Here is a 26,163-nt window from a genome sequence, read left to right as displayed (position 1 = left end):
CCAATTAGAATGCATCAATTGTGCTTTGAAATCCGCATGAGAAAGAGAACAAGAAGGACGAAGACAGGCCAAGGAAAAGATCTGTTAGGGCAGCGAAGAAAGAAGGAAGGACAACGAAGGTGCAGGATTGTTTTCTAGGGCAGAAAACAGTCACACGTGCGAAGGAATGAGGGACAATGTGTGGCTAGATCAACAGAGAAATTACAATGGTATATTCTTTATGGTTTGGGCTAGTAACTAGGCCTACAAACTAAGTCACCAGGTTTGTGTTCGTGTACGAGTTCGCCGACCTTGAAATTCGAATAAAGTTCGATTTTGCCAATAAAGTTCGACATAAAATTCGACATATAGAAATTTGAAAAAAAAAATGTATATATATAATATATATATAAATCAATTTAAAGTCAAATTCAAAGTCCATAATGCACATTGCAAACACATAAGATTATTGCTCAAACATTTAAATCATTTCCACATAATTTTATAAACCATGAAAGCGAGTGCCAATAAAGAACCAACTTCCATACATGTAACATAGTAAACAAGGTGAGGAATTCATCATAGACATTCGCACCCATATCAAATTCAACAAAACCATGAGCCATATCAGATTTCATATATTGAAAAACAATGTGATAAAAAAGTATTCAAAATATATAAACTCGAAAGTTTAAAGTAGCTTGGCAGTTTTAGAAAATTGTTCATGCAAAAAGTAAACTAGAAATCTAAAACAAGAACACAAGTTTTATTCTTGATGTTCCTGTGGCCCACTTGTTATATGAAAAAGTTCTATATCATCAAGAGTAGTAGGAGCTGTGAATCCGCTAGATGCTTCAGCATTAGATTCATCAGTCAATTCCCTGTCAATGTCACTATCAATGTACAAATGAGTTTCATCCATTGATGCATTTGGAATAGGATCGATCCATAGAGTAGAGGAATTGGATGACTCTTTAGCCACATTTTTCAAAGCTAACTACAAGTTACTACGAACATAAACAAGATCTTCTAATCTTCTAGATAACAATCTATTTCTTTTCTTGGAATGAATGTGGTTGAAGGAACTCCAATTCCTTTCACAAGCTGATGCACTTGATCTTTGGCTTAAGATACGAATTGCAAAGTTTTGCAATTCTGGTGCCCTTGAACCATAAAATTCCCACCATATTGCTTGATCACTTTTGCTCCTATCATACTTAGCTAATTGTGTTCCAAATAACCCTTCTAACCTGTATGCCCTCAACTGACTTTTGACCAAACCTGCAATTTCTGGATCAGGATTTAGCTTCTCAATAGCTTGGATAAGTCGATTCATGACTTCTTCATCCCTATGTCTTGGTAACCCAAACAATCTAGGGTCCAAATAGCATGCTGTTGCATGTAATGGACTATGCATCATCTTCCATCTTTTATCAATTTAAACCCATATCTCCTGGTAATGAACTTCCACATCATTAAAAGCACTTGCAATGGTCTCTTTGCAACGATCAATGCTTTCATAAACAAAACCATACAAGGTTTGTCACCATCAACCATGCGCAACACATTAACAATTGGGCCACATATTTTTAAAACCTTGTTTGCATTTTCCCAAAAGCCATTATTGAGCACTATTTGTTCAACATTTTTCCCCTTAGTTTCTTTTGAAAGGGTAGATCTCTCCCACTCAGTATTGCAAAAAACAGTGCTTAGGCTCGCTTTTTCCTCAACAACTTTTTTTAGAGTGATATAAAAAGTGGCAAACCTTGTATCACAACGCGTCAACAACTCTTTTGATGCATTCTTCCTATATGTGCTCAAAGTGAGACGATGGTTGATGATGAAGTTTGCAATTGTTTTGGCTCTTCGGATTGTCTCATTGACCCAAGAAAATTTGGCTAAGTCATGCAACATTAAATCCAAGCAGTGAGTTGCACAAGGGGTCCAATAAATGTGATTATACTTTTCCATAATCAACTTCCTTGTATCAACACAATTTGATGCATTATCTGTAATAACATGGACAACATCTTCCTCCCTAACCTCTTGAATCTCTTTATCCAAAATTCCAAAAACAAATTTTGATGTTTGCACTCGATCCATTGCATTTATTGCCTTCAAGAAAAGTACCCCTTGAGGACTATAAACAAGCACATTGATCAATGGGCGATGACACAAATCTGACCAACCATCACTCAAAATTGTGCATCCTGTAAGCTTTCAAGACTCTTTAATCTGAACCAACTTTCCTGTCACTCTGTCTTTTGTTTTCTTTAGAAAAGTTGTCCTTAAAGCTTCAGATCTGGGAGGAACATAACCCTTCCCAAAATCAATGGCCTTTGTAATTACATTTTTTAAATATGGACTTCTCGCCACATTGAAAGGAATTGCACATGCATAAAAGAATTCCGCAACAACATCATCAACTTCTTGTTTCTCAACAGGTTTCCAGAATTGATTTAATGTTTTGGTTCCACCTGTTTTTACTTGAGTAGAACTTGATCCACCAATGGTTGAGATGGAATTGATGGTATTGGAGGGGAAGACATGGCAAACTCCCTCTCAATTCGCCGCCTCTTATTTTCCATTTTCTCCTTTTCCATCTTTGAAGTGAAATAGTCTTTCTTCACTGTGGTTTTTTGTTTATCAGAGATCTTAGTGCAACCTTCAACACCACCTCCACTTCCATTGCTAACACTAAGAAGGTGATCCACTGCTCTAGTTAAAGAGCCAACGAATTGATGTCGACATAGCTGACACACAAGATTTTTCCCCTCTTTTTTGACAAAATTCCATGCTACAACAGTTGATTTTGGGGGTGCCATTGAAATTTGAAGGTTTTGAACTTCTGATTGTTGAAGACTGAGGTGAAGGCTTGGACCCTGAAATGTCTGCAATTTTTTTTAATTAGTTTTATATTTTTTTTGCAAAATGAAATTATGAAAGTTTGAAACTATAATTTATAATTTTTTTTTATCAGTTCAAAATTTAGCCTGAGCCTCTTTAAACACTGATAAATTGTATAATGTATTTAACTGATAAAAACTAGTAAATTGTATTGAGCTAATAAAAAAATGTGTATTTTAATTTTTGACTTACCTGGAAGCTGGAGTCTGGATAGTACTGCTTGCTGGAGCCTGGACGCTGCTTGAAGGCTTGCTGAGGCTGCTTGAAGGCAGCTCACTACTCTTTGCTCTATCAGAAGTTATAAGTTCTAACTTAGAACTGCAACTCTGCAACACTTGGGCCTCAAGTTTCAAACTTTAAACAAAACTATGTATGCAATGACTGTAGTATGCCACTATGCAGGAGGTCGAGCTGTGTGGCGGTTGGCCGAGATGTGTATGCCGGTGTGCTGCACTGGTGAGTTGCTGCATCCTGCCACAGAAAATTTTAAAACACCTGAGGCCGACGCTGTAGGCTGTGTTAGGGCCAAGGCTGTCGCTGTGTATGCGAAGAGGCGCTGTGCTTGTCATGGCTCACCTGTAGGCTGTGGTCGCCACAAAATTGCAATAGCGCTGCTCACTATGCCGTGGAGACGGAGTCTAGACTGTTGCCGGTTGTGGTGATAATAAAACTAAACAATGAACACAAAAGTTACAATGAAACCCGCAGGCGCAATTGCAAACAATGAAACCTGTGCCCGCAAACAATGAAACGAAAACCACGGGGCCCGCAATTTGCAAACAACATTTTTAATTTTTTAAAAAATGAACCTAAACGAATTCCAACGATTTTTTTCAGTGTTTTATTTTAAAGTTCGCGATTTGTTCGGTATAAAATTCGGGTTCGCCATGATGTTCGAGTTCGCCATTTTGTTCGGCGAACTTGAACGAATAAATTCGAATTCGTTTGAAGTTCGACGAATTTCGAATTTATTCGTTCAAGTTCGCCGAACCTTGTGACTACGCCTACAAAGGCCTCCTACTCCAGCGTGTAAGAAGGACTGTTAGACTTTTAGACCCCTGACTAAGAGATCCTCCAAGCACAAGTGAAGTCTTTACTCCTTTATGTACCTTACCCCTCAGCACTTCTTCTGGCACTTCTTCTGACACTTCGTCTTCCAATCAGAGTTCTTTCACCTTAAAGAGATGGGTTCCTTCGCTAGGCTTGGGAGTCCTTGGAGACTTGATCTCTCACCCAAACAAAGCAATGTTAGACTTTATAATGTTTCCTTAGGCAAATCAAGCCCCCTTATTAATTGTTCCCCGCTTTAGCCTACGGGAACCATATTAGGTTAGTGGACTCCGTCATAAGCTTCCTAAGTGGTCGGGGACATTACAATCCTCCCCGCCCAAGATTGCTTGTCCTCAAGCAATTTCAACTCAGGATGTTTGAGCACTTGCTCACCTTCCCAGGTGGCGTCCTCCACAGGTAAATCCTTCCACTTTACCAGGTACTCCTTTATTGTTCTGCTCCACAACTTCCTCTCCCTTGTTTATAGGATCTTTTCTGGGACCAAGATCAACTCTCCTTCCTCGTCCAATGGTGGGAGTTTTGTGGAAGTGACAACATGTTGTCCCAGGGCCTTTTTAAGGCACGAGACATGAAAGACGTTATGAATCTTACATCCTTCAGGAAGCTCGAGTTCATAGGCCACTTCTCCTACTCATCTCAAAATTTTGAATGGCCCATAGAACCTGGGTTTCAACCTTTTTCCCCTTTTGTCTTTAGTGATGATTGTCTGTGGGGTTGAAGACGAAGGTACACCATATCTCCCACTTCAAAGTTGTGCTCCACTCTATGCCATGTGTAAATTGTCCTTGAGGACCTTTAAAATATCTTGGCTTTTTTGAATCCAATCCCTGGGCAGGGGTGCTCGACTATCCCCAAATATCTTGTTTGCAAATGTTGGGGTGTCATACCCATAAACGCTTTGAAGGGAGTCATGTCGATGGACATGTGGAAAGTGGTATTGTAGCAATTCTTTCCCAGGTGCAACCACTTTACCCATGCCTTTTGTTGGCTCAGGCTGGTTACATAATTTCAAAGATAGTCTTCCAGCCATTTGTTGACTATCTCTATCTGCCCATCAGTCCGTGGGTGGTAGCTGGTACTCGGTTTTAGCTCAATCCCCACAAGTCTGAAAAGCTCCTGCTAGAGGCCGCCCATGAACCTACTATCTCTATCATTGACAATGGTCTTTGACAACCCATGTAATCTGAAGACCTCCTTAAAAAACAACTCGGCCACTTGCGATGCTGAATATTTTGACGATATGGCGAAGAAATGAGCAAATTTTGTGAGCCGATCTACCACCACATATATGCAATCTTTGCCCTGTGTCGGAGGTAATTTAGTGATAAAGTCCATGGAAACGCTTTCCCACTTTTGCTCCAGGATAAGGAGCGGTTGTAGTAAACCTGTTGGATGAGTGTGTTCAGCCTTGTTTTGCTAGCAAGTGTTACACTTTTTCACAAACCTCAACACATCTGCCTTGAGGCCTTTCTAGGTGAACCTCTCCCAAATTTTCCTGTAGGTCTTTACGTACCTTCTATGCCTCACTTAGGGTGAGCTGTGAGCTGCCTGCATAATCCTCTCCTTGAGTTGTGATTCCGGTACCAAGTAGATCCGGTCTCTATAGTAAATGATATCATTCACAACCCGATACCTTTCATTGTGAATCAATCCCTCCAGAATCTCACAAGCAAATTTATGCTTTGAATACTCCACAAGTAGCAACGACTTCCAATCATCAATCATCTCTATGAGCGAGAAGGTGGGTGGCGTCCATGAAGGTGCATCACCCACTATATTGTTTTAACCTCTGACTTACTCGATCTCGAAGTCATAGGCTTGCAATTTACCAATCCACTTTTGTTGCCTCTCACTGGTTCTTTCTGTTCCATGAGGAACCTCAAGTTGTTATGGTCTGTCTTCACCTTGAACCTGTTCCCCACGAGATACTACCTGAATTTGGCCAATGCATGCATGATGGCCAACATCTCCTTGTCATAGATCAAATAGTGCCACTCATAATCTCTGAGTTTGTGGCTCTTGAATGTTATGGGTGATGATTCTGCATAAGGACTGCTCCTATTCCCGTCCCCGAAGCGTCGTATTCTAGCATAAATGGCTGTGTGAAATCTGGTAGTGCAAGCACAGGGCACATACTCATCACCTCCTTCATTCTCCCAAATGTTTCCTGTGCTTTCTCTAACTAGCTGAAGGCTCCCTTCTTGGTGAGCTTTGTAAGAGGAGCTGTTAACTGTGAGAACCCCTTAACAAACTTCCTGTAGTAAGTGCAGAGACCAAGGAAGCTCTTCAGTTTTGTAACGTTCTTTGGGGTGGGCCACTCAATGATTGCCCGAATTTTCTCCTGGTGTACTTGAACCCCATCATGTCCAATCACATGCCCTAGGTAGAGCATCTTTGTCATGCCAAATTCACACTTGGACTCCTTCGCATATAATTCCTTTTCCTCCAGAATTCCCAACACCTTGTCCAAGTGCCTCAAGTGGTCTTCCCATGTCTCGCTGTAGACCAATATGTCTTTGAAGAAGACTAGAAAGTACTTCCGCAACTGCTTATTGAACACATGGTTCATACATGACTAGAAAGTCGCGGGAGTGTTGGTTAGCCCAAATGGCATAACCAAAAACTCGTAGTGCCCATAGTGGCACTTGAAAGCTATCTTCAGGATGTCTTGCTCCCGAACCCGAATTTGATGATAGCCAGAACGAAGATCAATCTTCAAAAAATATTTGGCCCCTTTCAATTCATCCATCAGCTCAACGATCATGGGAATAGGATACTGATTCTTGATTGTTCTCTTATTGAGAGCCCAATAGTCTATGCACATCCACAAGGTGCTATCCTTCTTCTTAGCCATCACTACCAAAGAAGCGAACGGACTGGAGCTAGGTCAAATATGGCCCAACCTCAACAACTCCTTTATGGCCTTCTCTATCTCATCTTTGTAGACCTTGGGATGTTGATAAGGATTAGTTATTATTGCCTGCACACCCTCCTCCAATTCTATGACATGTTCAAAACCCTTGTCTGGTGGTCTACCTGGAGGAATGTCAGCAAAAACTTTTTGGTGTTTATGGAGCAATACCTGAATGTCATATGAATGTTGTCATGGCTGCTCTCGCTGTCTGTTGTTTGTAATAAGGCACTCTACTGCCCACTCAATGTCACCTCGCTTCAATACTGCTTCCATGTGGTTGGATGATACTACTTCGACGGGTATTGTTGCATGGCCCTCAAAACTACCCTTCTGCCATCTACTGGGTCTTTGAATTCCATTTCCATGTTTTGCTGGTCTGTGGTGTACTTTTGATGCAGTAAATCCATTGACAACCCAACACTACGTTAGTGTTTGGTACATCCACCACAAAGAAGTCCTTTGTCACTGTATAGTTCCCCATGGTTAGTTGTAGTATGGGGATGTATCTATTGCAGTCCATCTGATGTTTTCCGGGTATGACAACTGTAAAGCCATCGAACTCCTTTGTGGGAATCCCTCTTCCATGTCCGCATTTGTGAAATTGTGGGAAACCCCACTATCAATCAATACTCTCACCTTTGCCTGGTTAGAACCCCTCTGACTCTAAAAGTGTGATATCTAGGGAATTTTGACATAGAGGCAATGGTAGGAGCTTTGCCATCTACATGTGAGGACTTGCCTCCAACTGTATGGTGCATTTGTCCCTGTACCTATCTCTGTACTGGCTCCTCATCCCCATCATCACTGTCGCTCTCCTAGTACACCTCAATATAGTGAGCCTTGCCCACCTTGTCCTTATCAGCACACTTGTGCCCCGGTGTCCATTGCTCCTGACAACTAAAACATAGTTTCTTCTTTCTTAGCTCTTTCAGGGTCTCCTCATCCATCTTCGGTTTCCCGATCCACTCCCTCTGAAGGGGCTTGACTTCTTTATCTTTTTGAGGAAAGAAGGTTTATGAGTGAATTTATTTTTAGAGGCGACATCCTGCAAGTCCCTGGTTTTGTTGATTGTCGCATGAAGAGTAGTGGGTTCAAAACCTTTGATCCATCCACATAGAGGTTTTGCCAACCTGTCCATAAATAGTATCACCAATCTTGCCTTTGAGATATCTGTGACCATGACTGTCAACCTCTGAAACTTTAAAATATAAGCCTTCGGACTACCTATCTGCTTGAGTTGCGCCAACTTTCTAAAATGAAGCTCTAGATCCTTCCTGTCAAACTGCTCAATGAGTCTCTGGGTGAACTCATTGTTAGTGTTATCAGAACCGAATCAGTTTCAGCAAAACCGGTCCGAACTAGTCAGTTTCGATATGGAACTAGCCGGTTTGGACCGGTTCGGTGACCGGTTCCACCGGTCCGCGGATCCCACTACCGCATGGCCAGACAGTTAAAAAATTGTTTTTTTTGTTGGTTTCTTTATTTTTTAAACCTAATCTACCACCCCCCTAAAGCTATTTAAACACCCCCGCCCCCTCTATTTTACTCACACTATTCATTCGAGTCTCTTGCAATTCTTGAACTGAGTTCGGTGAGGAGAATTTTGAGAGTTTTTGCAGGGTTGTTCAGAGGGAGATTTTTTGCAGATTTGAAGAGCTGATTGGAGTCTTGGAGAGTTGTTGAGTTGGATGATTTTTGAGCTACTTTAAAGATTATTTTTTCCCAGAGATCTTTAGGTTTTCTTCAGTGGTTTTTGCAGTTGGTGGAAGAATTTTTTATTTTATTTTGTTGGGGCTGCTACATAGCTGATTTTGGAGCTGATATTAGAGCTGATTTTCTCCAAAATATTTGGAGGGTAAATCAATGAAAATTCTGCCCCTTTTTTGTTCTATTTTTGTCCAAAAATCAACTATTTTTTTCTCATAAAAATTAAAAACCCTAATGTTTTTATGCAGATTTGTAGGGGCTGCTCCAGAGCTAATTTTGGAGCTGATTTTCTTTAACAAATTAAGAGGAAAATTCAAGGTATTTTTTTCAACCATTAATGTCCTATTTTTCTTCAAAAATCTATTTTTTTCTTTCCTTAAAATTTTAAAACCCCAGTTTTTTTAATGCAGAATCCATAATTTCAGCTTTGTAAGTTTTTGTTTGAAAAAAAATTGTGGCTGTTATTTTCTTCTATTTTTTCTAAAAAATTATTGTAATTTGTAGGGTTATTTTGAGAGATTTTGTTGACAAATTTTTGAGGGAGATTTTGGAATTGATTGAAGAGTTTATTTTCAGATTGGTTGGAGTTTCTTCTCTTCTCAAAATTTGCAGATCTTCTCTAGGGATTTCATTGTTTCTACTCTTTTATTTTTCTCTTAAAAAAATGTCATAAAATTCTAAAAACCATAGGGTTTTCTATGTAGTTTTTTCTTTTCTTCGCCATGGCCCCCCAAAACAAGAATGATCCAGCTTGGTTTCACTGTCATTTAAATGAATAAGGGGTAAAAGTCTGCAACTATAGTGGGAAAAAAGTGAAGGGTGGGGGAATCCATAGAATCAAATAAAACCTAGCTCATTGGAGAGGGCAAGTAAAACCTTGTGAAAATGTTTCTGATGATCTCAAAGCAGAGATGCAAAGTTTAATTGAAGCCTACAATGAAGAGAAGGGGAAAAACAAAAGACTTAAAAAAGATATAGTCAAAAGTCAAAAGGATGATGCTATGTTTAGTGACCTTGATTTTGAAGAATATGTGCCCAATTTGAAGGTTTCTCTAGTTTACCTGCTAAAGTTGGAGAGGGTAGTTCAAGTGGTTTAAACTTGAAGAGGACAGTAACTTGTAAGGAGATTGACTCCTTCTTTGTACCCCGCACCACCCCTGGCCCTCAACCAACCCTTGATGCTAAATGGAAGAAAATAGAGGACATTGCTAGATGGTGGTATGATGCAGACATACCTTTCAATGCTACTAATTCTGCATATTATCAACCCATGATTGATGCTTATAGCTTCATGTGGAGTAGGCTTTAAAGGCCCTAGTTTCATGATATTATTATCAGGAGACCACTTTTACAAAATAAGGTTTAAATAATAGAAGAGTACCTTACAGAGTTAAAGCAATCATGGACCAAAACAGAATGCACAATTATGTCTGATGGATGGTCTGATGGTAAATTTCACACCATACTAAATTTCTTAATTGTTTGTCCAAAAGGTACTATGTTTCTCAAATCTGTTGATGCATCTGATTAGGTGAAGGATGCGCAATCGCTATTTGATCATTTGGATGAAGTAGTTATGGAAGTAGGGGCTGAAAATGTTGTACAAGTTATCGTAGATAATGCCTCTAACTATGTTGCAGCGGGAAAGATGTTGGAGGAAAAACACCCCACCATTTGGTGGTTTCCATGTTCAATCCATTGTTTGGATCTCATGCTTGAGGATGTTGGCAAAATTGAGTGGGTGAAGAAGTGTGTGGAAGATGCAAAATCCATTACTAGGTACATCTGCAACTACTCATAGGTTTTGAACCTTATGAGAAAGCACACAAGGGGTTAAGAGCTTGTTTGATTAGCCATCACACAATTTGCAACCAACTTCTTTTCGTTGCAATCCTTTGTTCAGCAAAAAACAAACTTGAGGAAGATGTTATCATTTGATGAATTGAATTCATTTCAGTGGAGCAAAAAGGCAGAAGGGAAACATATGGTTGACCAAGTATTTGACAAAAGATTTTGGTCAAAGGCAGAGGATATTGTGTTATCTAGTGAGCTCTTGTAAGAGTTTTGCGTATGGTGGATAGTGATAAATCTGCTATGGGTTTTGTTGATGAGGCCATGGATCAGGCCAAGGAACAAACAAAGGCAACATATGGGGATAAAAGATAAAAGTACATTCCTCTATGGAAAATCATTGATGAAAGATGGAACAAACAACTCCATAAACCTTTACATGCAGCCAGCTACTACTTAAATCCAAGGTATGTAATTTTGGCTTTCAATTCTCATTGCTTATAAGTTATAAGTTTTAACATTTAGCTTTTAGCTTTCAATTTTGTTGACTTTATGAATATGTTTTTGTTTTCTGAATTTTGAATGTACCATTACACTACAAATTTTGAGGTTGATGGGGAGGTTTTAGGGGGATTGTATAAATGCATTACACGCATGGTTCCAGATTCCAAGACTCAAGATCAAATTCATAACAAGCTCTTGAATTTTAGTGACAGTCTTGGTACCTTTGGAATTTCTATGGCTATAAGAAATAGAGCAAAGAGTCCCCTAGGTAAAAACTATTAAAATTTGCAAATTCTTATGTTAATAATTTACTCATTTGATTTCAATTTGAATTTTGCAATTGTTGAGTCTAAGTTTCAACTTTCAAATTCATTTGTTAATACTTTTTTCCTTCCACTCTTTTTGCAGCCTATTGGTGGCAACAATTTGGTAGTGAATGGTCTCAATTGCAAAAATTTGCAATTAGAATCTTGAGCCAGACATGTAGTGCTTCAGGTGTGAGCGGAATTGGAGTGAGTTTAAGTGTATACACACTAAAAAGAGGAACCGTTTGGAGCAAAAGCGGTTGAATGACATGGTTTTTGTTTAGTACAATCTTAGGTTGAAGCGCAATCAATTGTTGAATAAAACCCTTGAAACAAGCAACATTGTCTTGGGTGACTTCGATCCAACATCAGAATGGGTTTTGGAGAGTTAAGCACCAACATTTGACAATGAAGACCTTTCTTGGTTGGACTTCGACCCACCTCCACAAGATACAAAGGCAGATATATCATAAGCACCAGTAGCAAATTCAGGGCCAGGGGAATCAAGCCATAATCCCATTGCAGACTTAGATGCTCCTCATTCTTCAGATGAGGAAGAGGAGGATGACCAGTTCCTGGTCCACAAGGTTTTTCGGTTCGATGACCGGTTCGGTTCCGATAACATTGCTCAGTGTATGACTTGATGCTGCCGTGACCCATAGTCACCAACCCAAGGTACCACCACTAATGGGCCTTGCCATCCAAGTGTAATGTGGCTAGTTTAATAGCCTCCTCCTCTGTCATATAATGCAACTGGAAATAGGTATCCAACATCTGGACCCATGATCGAGCTGAGCATTTGGATGACCCATCAAAGCAGGGGATGGTCACTTTCCCCAATTATTTTTGCAGCCCTTGGTTCTGCCTTGAAACCCTCTGAAATGGTTTAGGTTTGCTCTTCAGCTGAAGGTGGCAGAAATCAGTGAAGCTCATGGTAGACTGGAATTCCCGCCCCAATGCTCTATACTCCATATAATCTGCATAAGGAATTCTCTGAATAGTCAGCTTTATTTGATCCTCTGCTATCTCATGTAAGAATTGAGGCATATTGGGTCTGGGTGTTTTGTTAAATGAACGTGCATGGCTCTGTGTAGCAGTATGGGCTTAGCTGCCCTCTACACTATTGGACCCTTCTCCTTTCATAGGTTCCTTTCCGTATGAAGTCCCTCTGTTTGTCATCCCTTTCATCAGGTCTACCATCTCCTTTTGGCCTTTAGCCAAATCATTTATTGCCATGAGCAAACTATTAAAAGCTTGTTCCTCCTTGTAACCCATATTTGGCCCTTCTATCTCAGATGTTTCTTTAACTTCTTTCCCTTTATCTGGTGTTTCTTCACTCTTTACTATCTGGGATATCGTCTTCTGTAAGAGGAGTGGGTTCCCTTTAGGTACGTCTCCTTCTATAAGTTATTCTTGTAAAAGGACTGACAAGTTGCCCTCAGACCACACAACTGTCCAAGAACATTCTTTGTTACCACTGTAAATTTCCCACTTGTAAATTTCTCAAACTTCTAGTAAATTTCTGATATTGCAATCAAAATTTCAGTGGTGCCTTTCATCAAACAGTTTAACTATATAATGTTGTAGGTGCTTTCTGACCGTTTTAACTTCAGTTCATGAATACAGTGAACTGTAAGCATCAAGAATAAGTGTCCAAAGGGGTCAAATGATATATTTAATGCCTCAACATATTGCCACAAATCTCAGAAGTTCAGAATAATTCTATATTTCTTATAACAAACCCATAAATTTTCACATTCTGATGTAAGTCAATAACACCCACAGAAAATACTTTTCTCATTCTGAAAATAAATACACAGTGGACAGATAAGGAGTGAAACTGATAAGGAGTGAACCTGGTACATATATTAAGCACAGACCACTGGGAATAATATAGTAGTCCCTTGGATTCAGAATGCGCTGCCCAAGTATATCAAGTTTTCAGCTCAGACTCCAAAGTTAAAGCAACGCGTCCAACCCAACAATTAAAGAGTGAAGGTAACAACTGATATAACTAGCAGAATAGAGAACCACGACTTGTCCAAGATGATAGTAGTCTCTAGAAGCGGCTCATATTATACACAAGTGACCAAATCTCCCAAATCATGCCCCTTCAAGGAAATACTCAAAATCAACACACCTGTAACTCTCTGGTACCCCAAACAAAAGAAAGATCATCCCACAAAAGCAGAGATTCGGCCCAATGATAAAGAAACTTGTCCAGCAGTAGAGACAAAGGGTTTCGATCCTCTTTCCTTCAGTGAATCACATCCCACAGTGAGAAATCGTCCCCAAAAATGAACTAGGACCTCATGCTATGTTTGCACCTTCAAATCTCGTCCTTTACAGCACAAGAACCTGTGCCAAGTGTACTCAGAGAGATAAGCTTCAAACAACGAAGGATTTGATATATCAACCTTGAGGAAACAAGCTCATTTTGGCCTCCATTTATTAACAAATATTCTCTGGCTTGAATCTTTGACTCTCCAAACTTGTCTTCAACCTGAAAGATAAATGAAGTATAATAAATTGGAGATTCAACTAATAATACCTCTTTTAGCTCAGATCTCTTGTAAGTCTTTTTGTTCTTTGAATCCCAACTGTGAAATATATTTGATTTCACTCCTTGAACTAGTTAGAGTGTATAGTTTTAACACTGAAATCAATTATGGCAGCTAGGGTTTTCAAACCCTAAGCATCTCTTCCAAACTCTCTCTAAGAGCTCTTTTCACAAAATCACAAATGCATGAATGACGAGAGTCTCCTCACTTTTTATCTTTTATAAACTTATGACCATTTTTGCCACCACTTTACCCTTTTAACTTTATAAAGTCATTTTATAATATTTTCACTTTATAAAGTTAGTGACTTTTCCCTTTACCTAGGAAATGTCCCCTTTTCTCCCTTTAGACTTTTATAATGTTTCCTTCGGAAAATTAAGTCCTCTTTTAAAATTTTTTCCCGCTTTAGCCTACGGGAACCATATGAGGCTAGTGGATTTTGTTATAAGCTTCATAAGTGGTCAGGCCCGTTACAATCCTGAATCAAGCGGTCTGCTCCAGTCAATGTAAGATCGTCAATATAGAGCACTTTAATGAGCGAAAGCCCTCCAACCGTGATGTAGTACAGGTTGGCATCTGCTTTACTCTTAGTGAAGTCCAATGCCTGAAGGTAATTGTCAATTTGACTGTACCTTGCTCTCGTTGCCTATTTGAGGCCGTAAAGAGCTCTCTTCAACAAACAGACATGAGTGTCTTTGCTGAAAGTCTCAAACCCCTTTGGCTGCTCCATATAAATCTCTTCTTCAACCACCCTGTTGAGGAATGTTGTCTTCATGTCCATCTGTGGATATTCCACCCCATCTGAGTTGCAAGTGCCAAAATTGTCCTGATGGATGAATAAAGAGCCACTAGAGCAAAAGTCTCCTCATAATCAATTGTTAAAATTGACAACTAGGGCCAAACTCCACATGGGTCTTTTATATATGATAGCTGATATTTTTCTTAGATTCCTCTCCAAGAGGTGTTAGGATTGATCTAAAGATCATCCAATTTTGACATGTACAAATGAAGTTATGAATTTATTTTGATTATGGTCAAACTGTCAAGGTTGGCTAGCAAACTTTTGTAGGCTCAGAAGCCCAACAATCACGTTTATTCATCCTCAACGTTGCATGTAAATAGAAGGTGACTTAGCCTGATTTGGACACACTTATCTTCACACTTCTCTCTCTCTCTCCTCATTGATTGGGTATGGATTTCTGGGACTCTCTCTCTCCTCATTGATTGGGTATGGATTTTTGGGGCTCTCTCTCTCCACGCGTTTGAAATTTCAGGAGAGCAAAATTTTAGGAGGCCGAAATTTCAAGAGAGCGAAATTTCATGAGGTTGAATTTCAAGACAGTTTGACCAAGCGTTGACCATCATACATTGACCTCCTTTGACTGTGTTTTTGTGAGGGCTATCTTTGTTTGGGCAGGCCTCATTCTGGGCATAGAAATTGAGGCTAAACGTTGACTGTTGACCAGTGTTGACTTTTCTGGTTAGGGCTCTTTTGTTGCTGTTATAAATTATCGGATTTGTAAATTGTACTGTCTCTCTTTGTTGAACTATTGAAGACTAAAAAAAGATTTGATCAAGGGTTCCCCACATTGGGGTTTGTGCCTAGCTAGTGCCTCATCTTGTGTCCTATTGTCTTGGCTTGTCTTCTACTGTTTATGTTTATGTTCTATCTGCATTTTACTATCATGTTGATGTGATTGCTAATCTGAATATTGATACTGGGCTAATAAAGAAATTGAAGTAAAATTGCTCTAAAGCATAGAACATACCATTGTTGGCTAAAATTAACATGGTATCAGAAGCGAGGTGAAGACAAAGCCCAAGCAAGAGTGGAAGAGCAATCACCAAAGACAGTGGGACAAGGACAAAAGGTTCAATGGGTTCCTCATCCCACTTCCCGGTTGAAGACAAGCTCCGTGATAAATCTGACTATCATGGATGGAAGATGTCTCTTGATTGACCTTGGAAGAAAAGAAGTCATGGACTATGTGCAGGGTAAAATCCCTGAACCTCCTTCAAATGCACTGATTGCTGCGAAGACCAAGTACAACAGGCTTGAAGTCAAAGCAAAGAAGACTATCAGGTATTCCATTGATAATCATCTGGTGGCCTACATCTCCGAATTGAAGACCTTCAAGGAGATCTATGACAGGTTGGTCGGCATGTTCAAGGCTAGTAATGCTAATCAAATTCTATTTCTCAAGAATAAGTTGAAGGATATTAAGAAGGGCAAGGGCAAGGACAAGGATATTCAATCCTATTTCTTGAGGATTACTGAGATCAAGAATGATCTACTCTCGATTGGAGTAGTCATTCCTGACAGGGAACTTACTCTCACCACCCTCGGAGGACTCCCACTTGAGTGGTATATATTGAGAACTACCGTCCTCAACAATGATCGAATTCCAGGGTTTGAAGAATTGATGTCTAGATGCATTCAAGAGGAAACAAGAATGGTGGAGCAAGAAATGCCTTCTAATAGAAGCAACCCCATTGCATTCTTCGCTCATGCCAAAAGGAGAAATAATGCAGTGTCTAAAGGTCATTTCCATGGAAAGCTTAGATCTAAGGGAAGAAGGAAGGGCATGTGCTTTGTTTGCAATAAGTTTGGTCACTATGCAAGGGAGTGTCCAAATAGAAGGGACACATCGCATGATGATGATCACAATCATTCTAGGGGCAAATTCAACAACAACGATCAAAGGAATGGCAGGTCCAATGGCAAAGGAAAAATGAATTCGGGATATCAAGGAAATGGTCGACCCTTCAAGAAATCAATGAACTCCAGGTATGAAGAATCAAATGTTGTTAACAATGATAAAAAAGAGTACTATCTTATATCGACCCTCTCTGTTGCCTCTCCTTCGGACACTTTGGGAAATTGGTTGATTGATAGTAGTGCCTCAAGGCACTTCACTGAATACAAGGAAGCCCTCTCTAATCTGATAGAAAATGATACAAACTTGAAGATCATCCTTGGAGAAGATGCCACCTATTCTGTGAAGGGAGTAGGGAATGTTACCCTTCAATTGAATCAAGGTAACACTATTCATTTGCAAGAAGTACTATATGTACCTGATCTCAAGAAGAACCTGGTGTCCATTTCTGCCATGGAGGACAAAGGATTCAAGGTGGCATTCATTGATGGAAAGGTACACTTTTAGAAAATAACTTTTAAAGATGCTTTTACTCTTGGGTTCAGGGTTGACACTTTGTATCAAGTTGGTGGAAGTCCGTTGGGAGCCATGTCTTGTGACACATCTCTACAATCTGAACTATGGCACCAAAGGTTTTCCCATCTTCATTATAAGGCCCTACTTGATGTGAGACAGATGGTGACAAGTATGCCCGATTTCAAAGTAGAGCATGAAGGTGTATGTTCGGGATGTGCAGAAGGAAAACTTACAAGGGGACCAATCCCCTAAAGTAATAGCAAGACCACAGATATATTGCAATTGATCCACTTTGGCATATCTGGTATGATGCCTGTAAACTCTTTGGGAGGATACTTATGTTATCTCACCTTGTCGGATGATTATTCTCGCAAGACTTGGATCTACTTCTTGAAGAAGAAGGATGAAGTGTTCCCTTGGTTTCGACACTTCAAAGCCTTGATAAAAAACCAATCTAAGAAGAAAATCAAGATATTGAGGACTGATAATGGGAAAGAGTATGAATCCAATGAATTCCAAGATTATTGCAGAGAAGCTGGCATTAAGAGAGAGACTACAATGCCATACACTCTTGAGCAAAACGGTGTGGCTGAAAGGAAGAATCACTCTATTGTAGAAGCAGTTCGTGCCATGCTTCATGATCAAGGCCTTCCAAAGTTCCTATGGGTTGAAGCTGCAAATATCGTTGTGTATGTCCAAAACTGATCCCCTCATCAAGCATTGGACTCCAAGACTCTTGAAGAAATGTTCACTGGTAAGAAACGCGATGTCTCTCATTTTACAATTTTTGGAAGTCCCGTATATTTTCATGTGCCGAAAGAGAAAAGAACCAAATTGGGTGCATCTGGGAAGAAAGTAATCTTTGTGGGCTATAGTGAAAATTCCAAGGGATATAGAATTTATGTGGCTGGTCAAAAGGAAGTTGAGATAAGTCACGATGTTACCTTTGACGAAGATATGGCCCTCAGGAAGATCAACAACCTCCCTATCCTAAGGAAGGACAAAGAAGCTGACACCGGAAATCAGGGTGAAAAAGAGGACGAAACAATGCCTGATGTTGATGAACCTATTTATTGTATAGATCCTCCTCCTCATGAACCTTCCTCCTCTAAGAGGAGACCATCATGGCTTAGGGAGACTCTCGAATATGCTGAGAGACACATTGCACCAAGGGGGACTTTCTGTGAAAGCAAGAAGCTAGACAGGGATCAAGGATATTTGACTGCCATGACCACTATCATTCAAAATGAGCCTTCATCGTTTGAAGAAGCCGTGAAGCATCAGGTATGGAAGGATGCTATGAATCAAGAATACATGTCAATCATGAAGAATGATGTATGGGATGTGGTCCCTAGACCCCAGGACAAATCGGTTGTCACCTTTAAGTGGCTCTACAAAATCAAGCATGGAGTTGATGGTAGTGTAGATCCTCTCATTCACAAATGTAAGAGTGAGTTGGCTTTTGAATTTGAAATGAAGGACCTAGGACTGATGCACTATTTCCTAGGGTTGGAGGTTTGGCAAAAGCCAGGTGATTTTCCTCTCTCAAGGAAAATGTGTTGTGAAGATATTGGAAAGATTTGGGATGGTGGACTGCAAGTCTGTGACTACTTCGATGGAACTTAACTTTAAGAAGTTATGTGGTAGTGCTGCTGGACCTGAATTGGAAAATGCTTTCGAGTATCGTCAACTCATAGGAGCACTGATGTTCTTGGTGAACTCTCGTCCGGACATATGTTTTGTAGTTAACATATTGAGCCAATACATGGTTGAGCCTCATCATATACATTGGATTGGTGCCAAGAATCTTCTAAGATATCTTCAGGGCACAATCACTCATGGGCTGGGATACACTACCAGAGATGTAAGGCTGCATGGTTATTCTGATGCTAATTGGGCTGGTAGTGTGGTGTATCACAAGAGCACTTTTGGATGCTGTTTTTCTTTGGGTTTTGCTTCGATATCTTGAATGAGTGGGAAGCAGAAATCAGTTGCCTTGAGCACCGCCGAGGCTGAATACATCGCTGCTAGTATGACCTCCGGTGAAGCTGTCTGGTTGAGGAAGCTCTTCAGTGAGTTGTTTGGACATGTGCTGGACACCACCGTGATCCTCTTCGACAACCAGAGTGGGATCTGATTATAAGAGAATTCTGTGTTTCATGATCGCTCCAAGCATATAGATATCAGGTACCACTTTATCTGGGATATGGTACAACGAGGAGCAATAAGACTCCATCACATTGGCACTGATGAGCAGGTCGCCGATATTCTGATAAAGCCCCTAGGGTAGGTCAAGTTCTTGGCCTTTCGAGAATGACTTGGAGTCGTGGAGAGACCCTCTTATGAGGGTCGTGTATGAGATGGAGATTGAGCTCTGGGAGCTTCGGGGGCTTGGGGTACTTCTTGGAGCGATGAGCAACCATAGGGTGAGTGGTTCAACCTTCCCATAGTGGTTTGCTGTGTACAGGGTGAGTGGGCTAGCCTTCCCTTGCGATACCCCTTGGCGACATGTAGGAGGATGAGTGGTTCATCATTCTCCTGCTGAGACATCCTACCCATGCAGTTTGGGACTCATGGGAAGTACCTCTCATCTGGCCAATGAGTAGGGAAATGAGTATAGGGACCATAGTACTATCGATGGACGCATCGTGGACTACCGTACTCCCTATGCTATAATGATTGATATTGATCTGGGATCAATTGGAATTGACTTCGGGTCAGTAAGAGTGGTATGAGGCACTCTCTTTTGATTGGAACTGACTTCGGGTCAGTAAGAGTGGTATGAGACACTCTCTTTTATCGAGCACTGATTTCAGGTTAGTAGAGAATGGTATGATACATTCTCGATCACTTCTTCTTCTTCATAGTTCAATAGAGCAGAGCAAAGTAGTGCATTGATGGCAAAGATAATATAGATTGGTAGATGGAGTTCTCCCTAGTTGAGAGGGAGTGTTAAAATTGGCAACTAGGGCCAAACTCCACATGGGTCATCTTATTTATGACAACTGATATTTTTCTTGGATTCCTCTCTCCGAGAGGTGTAGGATTGATCTAAAGATCATCCGATTTTGACATGTATAAATGAAGTTATGAATTTATTTTGATTATGGTCAAATTGTTAAGGTCGGCCAACAAACTTATGTAGGCTCAAAAGCCCAACAGTCACGTCTATTCATCCTCAACGTTGCATGTAAATAGAAGGTGACTTAGCCTCATTTGGACACAATTATCTGCACACTTCTCTCTCTCTCTCTCTCTCCCCTCATTGATTGCATACGGATTTTTGGGCCTCTCTCTCTCCACACGTCCAAAATTTCAGGAGGCCGAAATTTCAGGAGACCGAATTTCTGGATAGTTTGACCAAGTGTTGACCAGCATGCGTTGACCTCCTTTGACAACATTTTTGTGAGGGCTATCTCTGTTTGGGTAGGTAGCATTTTTGGGCACAGAAATTGAGGCTAAACGTTGACTGTTGACCAACGTTGACTTTTCTAGTTAGGGCTCTTTTGTTGCTGTTATAATTTATCTGATTTGTAAATTGTACTATCTCTCTTTGCTGAACTATTGAAGACTAAAAGAGGATTTGATCAAGGGTTTCCCCACATTGGGGTTTGTCCCTGGCTGGTGCCACAACTTGTGTCCTCTTGTCTTGGCTTGTCTTTTGCTGTTTATGTTTATGTTCTATCTGCATTTTACTATCATGTTGATGTGATTGCTAATCTGAATATTGACACTGGGCTAATAAAGAAATTCAAGTAAAATTTCTCTAAAGCATAGAACATACCATTGTTGGCTAAAATTAACACCAATGCCCTCAACCTGCGAGAAGTCCTTGGCCACAAACTTGGCCTTGTACTTCTCCACACTCCCATCTGCTCCATGCGTCACCTTGTACACCCGACATGAGCCTACCACTGATTTTCGCTCTGGGCGTGGCACAATCTCCCAAACATCGTTCTTCATGGAGGAATATTCCTTCACCTTGGCATCCTGCCAAACATGCTAAGAGGTTACCTCCTCGTAGCGAGAAGGTTACAAGTCTAACAACTCACTCATTATTGCCATTTTCCCAGTGTACCTCTGTGGCTGCTTGCTTTGCTTGAATGTGGAGCTGGGAGTCTTAACTCGCTCCTGGGCCTCCCGATTCAACCTCTTGTCCCACTTGGTTCTCTTCTTCCCTGTGCTGGGAGTCACTGACTGAGTGGTTGCCTCCACTAGTCATGGTCTCTTGTTCTCATCTTGCAATGAGTCCTTGTCATCTTGCTGTATGACCTGCTTGCTACCTGGTTGAGACTCAGTTTGTGCTACTGGTTGAGGCTCTTGGGAGCGAGAAGTTCCTCCTCCGACACTCCAATCTACTCTCACTCTAAGGACTCCCTCGGAGCTCTGTCCTCTACAAACCTCACATCTCGCCTAATAATTGTCTTCCTAGTGATGGTACGTACACCTTGTATGATTGAGGTGTCTCACAATAATCCACGAAAATTCCCTTTTCAGTTGTGCCCTCTAGCTTCTTCCTTCTCTCTTTGGGCACATGGCAGCAAATTCTTGTCCCAAAGATGCAGAAGTGAGAAACATCAAGCTTCTTGCATGTGAAAGCATCCTCTAGTGTAACTTGCCCAAGCACCTTGTGTGGAATCCAGTTCAAAAGAACATGTGCAACCCTTGGTCATGCAACATGGTCTTTGCCGCTCCAACTATGCTGTGGTTCTTCCTCTCAACCACCCCATTCTCTTGGGGTTTATGAGGTGTTGTAATCTGTCTACTAATGTCCTCCTTGGCACACACGTCCCTAAAAACATTGGAGACATATTCCCTGCCATTATTACTCCTCAATGCTTTGATCCTTTTCTCAGTTTGGTTTTCTAGCAAGGCCTTAAACTCCATGAACTTGGAGAAGACCCCCTCCTTCATAAAAAAGATCCATGCTCTTTGAGAATATTCATCTATGAAGGTGACATAATACCTATGTCTCATGAGGGATGAAGAAGAGAAGGAGCCACATACATCTGAATGTACCAACTCCAAAATCCCTTTGGCTTCGCTGTCTCAGCCTTGAAAATATGACTTGGCATGCTTGCCAAGTGTGCAACCCTTTCACACTTCTTGCTAGTCAATACTTCACTATGGTAGCCCTATGGCTATCTGCTGAAGGATCTTCAACGCCCCATGATGCAAATGCCCCATGCATTTGTGCCAAAGCTACCCCACGTCTCTGCCATGCTCTCCTTCACCTTGGCATCTTGCCAAACATGCTAAGAGGCTGCCTCCTCGTAACAAGAAGGCTACGAGTCTAACAACTCACTCATTATCGCCATTTTCCCAGTGTACCTCTGTGGCTCCTTGCTCAGCTTGAATGTGGAGCTAGGAGTCTTAACTCGCTCCTAGGCCTCCTGATTCAACCTCGTCCCACTTGGCTCTCTTCTTCCCTATGCTGGGAGTCAACCTCGTCCCACTTGGCTCTCTTCTTCCCTATGCTGGGAGTCATTGACTAAGTGGTTGCCTCCACTAGTCATGGCATCTCCTCCTCATCTTGCAATGAGTCCTTGTCATCTTGCTGTATGGCCTGCTTGCTACTTGGTTGAGACTCAATTTGTGCTACTGGTTGAGGCTCCTGCTTGGGAGCGAGAAGCTCCTCCTCCAACACTCCAACCTACTCTCACTCTAAGGACTCCCTTAGAGCTCTGTCCTCTGCAAACCTCACGTCTTGCCTAATAACTGTCTTCCTGAGTGATCGTACGTACACCTTGTATGATTGAGGTGTCTCACAATAACCCACGAAAATTCCCTTTTCAGTTGTGCGCTCTAGCTTCTTCCTTCTCTCTTTGGGAACATGGCAGTAAATTCTTGTCCCAAAGATGCAGAAGTGAGAAACATCAAGCTTCTTGCGTGTGAAAGCATCCTCTAGTATAACTTGCCCAAGCACCTTGTGTGGACCCCTGTTCACAAGAACATGTGCAACCCTTGGTCATGCAACATGGTCTTCACCGCTCCAACTACGCTGTGGTTCTTCCTCTCAACCACCCCATTCTCTTGGGGTTTATGAGGTGCTTTAATCTCTCTACGAATGCCCTCCTTGGCACACACGTCCCAAAAAACATTGGAGACATATTCCCTGCCATTGTTACTCCTCAATGCTTTGATCTTTTTCTCGGTTTGGTTTTCTAGCAAGGCCTTAAACTCCATGAACTTGGACATGACCTCCTCCTTCTTCATAAAAAAGATCCATGCTCTTTGAGAATATTCATCTATGAAGGTGACATAATACCTATGTCTCATGAGGGATGGAGAAGAGAAGGAGCCACATACATATGAATGTACCAACTCCAAAATCCCTTTGGCTTTGCTATCTTAGCCCTGAAAATATGACTTGGCATACTTGCCAAGTGTGCAACTCTTTCACACTTCTTGCTGGTCAATACTTCACTATGGTGGCCCTATGGCTATTTGCTGAAGGATCTTCAACGCCCCATGATGCAAATACCCCATGCATTTGTGCCAAAGCTACCCCATATCTCTGCCATGCTCATGATCTGCCTTGCTGCTCAAGGTTGCATCCTGCAGCTTGTGAAAGTTCTTCACCCTCACACGAATCTGCTTCTTGACTCCAAATTCTAAGTGCTTGAGGTAGGCCTTTCCTTTGTTAAATATGACTTCATAACCCTTGTCCTCTAGGGTGGAATCAAAAACATGGTTCCTTTTAAGGCTAAGTGCTTGAGGTAGGCCTTCCCTCTGTTAAAGATGACATCATAACCCTTGTCCTCTAGGGTGGAAACAACAAGAAGGTTCTTTTTAGGGCCTGGAACATAGAGGATATCCTTAATATGGAGAGGGTTATCAAACTCTCTTTCAAAACTGACAATACCCACTCCCTTGGTCAAGTACCTGCCATCATATCCTAGCTCAATGTTAAACTGCATGTCCTTCTCCTTCAATTGGCTGAAATATTCCTTGTTCTCAGTCATGTGAATGGCTGCTCCAAAATCAATGTACCACATGCTGCTGGCCACTGAGCTTGCCATGCAAGCTATCAATGAGAAATCCTTCTTGAACTGAGAAGTAAAATCATCTACCTCGGTTGATGCTGCCACATGATCCTTATTGGACCCCTTCTTCCAGTTAGGACACTTAGTGGCATAGTGTCCGAACTGGTGGTAGGAGAAGCATTTGTTTTTTCTTAGATCTTTCTTCTTCTTCTCGCCCTTCTGAATGGACTCGACCTTGCCTTGGTTCTTTTTGCCCAAGGCTTCCTTTGCCTGCCAAGGAAAAGTTCTTCTCGTTCTTTGTCTTCACTGAAATTCCAGCTCTCAACCCCCTCCAAATTTCTTCTTGGACGTAGTCTCCTCATTGTCTCTCCTAGTTGGGAAGATTCTCTGTGCCACTTGATTGCATCTTGGAAATTCTCTCAAGACTTATGAAGTCCCAGTAGCACAAGACTCATAAGGTATTTGTCTGCTACAGTCTCGCCCACTCCAGTTAGCTCATCCCGAACCTGGGTGAACGTGGAAAGGTACGTAATGTTGGGCTCTCCTTCGCTGATCCAGAGATTTCTTAGCTTGTCCTTCAAGGCAAGCTTCCTAACATCACTAGATCCTTGATACAAAGCCAAGATGGCCGTCCATATATTGTTTGATGTCATCTTCCCATGGAGATGAGGGATAATATGGTCTTTTGACCTCCTCAAGAATGATCCTCTTGGCCTTGGTGTCATTCTTGTTATGTTGGATCAATTGTTGGGCATTTGTAGGCATAGTTTGTGGGTTCTTTGCAAATTCTAGCACCCCATTATCTTCCAACACCATTGAAATTCGCTCCCTCCATGAGCAGAAATTAGAGGCTCCCTCTAAATAGTGATCTGCCCTTAGTCCTTGGAATGACATACTGCTATCCAAAATACTGCTCTTCAAACTCTAGCACAAGCCTACTGACTGAACTGTGCTCTTCACTGACTAAACAATGCTGGTGTTGGTTTTTATATCAAGTGTGGCTCTGATACCATGTTAATTTTCTTGAAACTTTGCAAGTACTTTGAATTTACTGAAAAATCAAGGCAATTGAAAACTAAAACGAGTTTAAATTTCACCAAGGTACAAAATTTCTTAACATTCAACATGCAGCGGAAAATAGTTGATATAAAAACACATGCGCACACAAATTTGATGACAGTGTTTTACCCAGGAAACCCAAATGGGAAAACTTGCATTTGTTGTTGTGGGCTTTTATTGATTGTTCTTTGAGCAAATAGATCTTTTACAAATTCAATATGTTGCTATTGCAGCCAACAAATAGCCTCTAAGAAGGCTCTCACTAATCCCTACTCCTTCATCATTGCTCTCAACCTTCTCCTTGATCACTGCGCTTGGCCTTGAGAAGATGCTTTCGGCCCTACCTCTTGATCTTGGATTGCACACAAATGTTTCCTGTCGAAAACTAGTCTTGGCTTGCTCTTCGAACTTGTTGGTAGCCCAACCGATTCCCTTCTCATTTTGGAAATGATATGGGCCCCCTCTCTTTTTGTTTATGCTTTGTTTTTCATTTGATTGATAAAGAAGAACTTTTTTTGTTTGTTTTGCTTATCATCTGGATCATGGTGAATCTAGTTATGTGGTCTTAACCAAAATTTGATATTTCTTACTAGCACTTAGTCTTTTTATTTGATTCTGTAATGACCAGATAACTTGTGCTCTGATGCCATTTCATTCCTAAGAATTCGCATTGATCTTGATCCAGACCTTTCATATTATATAGCAATATTTATTCTATATTTTGGTCCAAAGTTTGGTTATATATTATTATGAGTGCATATTGTATATTCATATCGGATTATAAGTTTTCGTGAATGATTTTTAAAACCTTTATATTTGACCTATGCACTGTTGCAAATCATTTGATGGGTATACGTTTTGGTGCATATTTTAATGTATTATTACATTGGTCATGACTTATATGGTTCATTCGTATATATGACTTTGAGTTTCTGTTGAAACTATGCCTATATCATGTTTGGGCTATCGTAAGACTTATGTGATAATATAATGTTTCATCATGATTAACATCCTACTTTGATATGTATCGTTTCCATATCCCAAGTTATATATGGTGGTGCGAGGTGGATTGGGTATGATTTGCATTGGATGTTGTGTTTCTTATTTGGCACTCTAACCTTTTGACGCGTGTACACCGCAATGTTTTAAAACTCCAACTCCGACTCTGACTCGACCGAGGGTCGACTCCGACTCTGACTCCAACTT

General features: G+C 40.9%; 1 protein-coding gene across 13 annotated transcripts in view; it reads left to right on the top strand.

Moving 5' to 3' along the window:
• The window catches only part of LOC149155338 (putative WD repeat-containing protein C2A9.03), a 188,522-nt gene that overhangs the window by 24,830 nt on the left and 137,529 nt on the right, over positions 1–26,163 (top strand). Inside the window, exon 2 of one of the 13 annotated variants that reach the window (XM_089445370.1) lies at positions 8,827–8,896. The exons of the other annotated variants lie outside the window; for them this stretch is intronic. The gene's annotated coding sequence lies outside the window, so the exon portion shown is untranslated. The remainder of the gene's footprint in view (positions 1–8,826; positions 8,897–26,163) is intronic. 13 annotated transcript variants of the gene reach the window in all.

The sequence above is a fragment of the Pinus tabuliformis genome, chromosome 9 (assembly GCF_031772625.1).
Source record: "Pinus tabuliformis cultivar Carrire ecotype Pingquan chromosome 9, CPIR1, whole genome shotgun sequence".
Taxonomy (NCBI): Eukaryota; Viridiplantae; Streptophyta; class Pinopsida; order Pinales; family Pinaceae; genus Pinus; species Pinus tabuliformis.
This window is presented reverse-complemented; position numbering and strand designations above follow the sequence as displayed.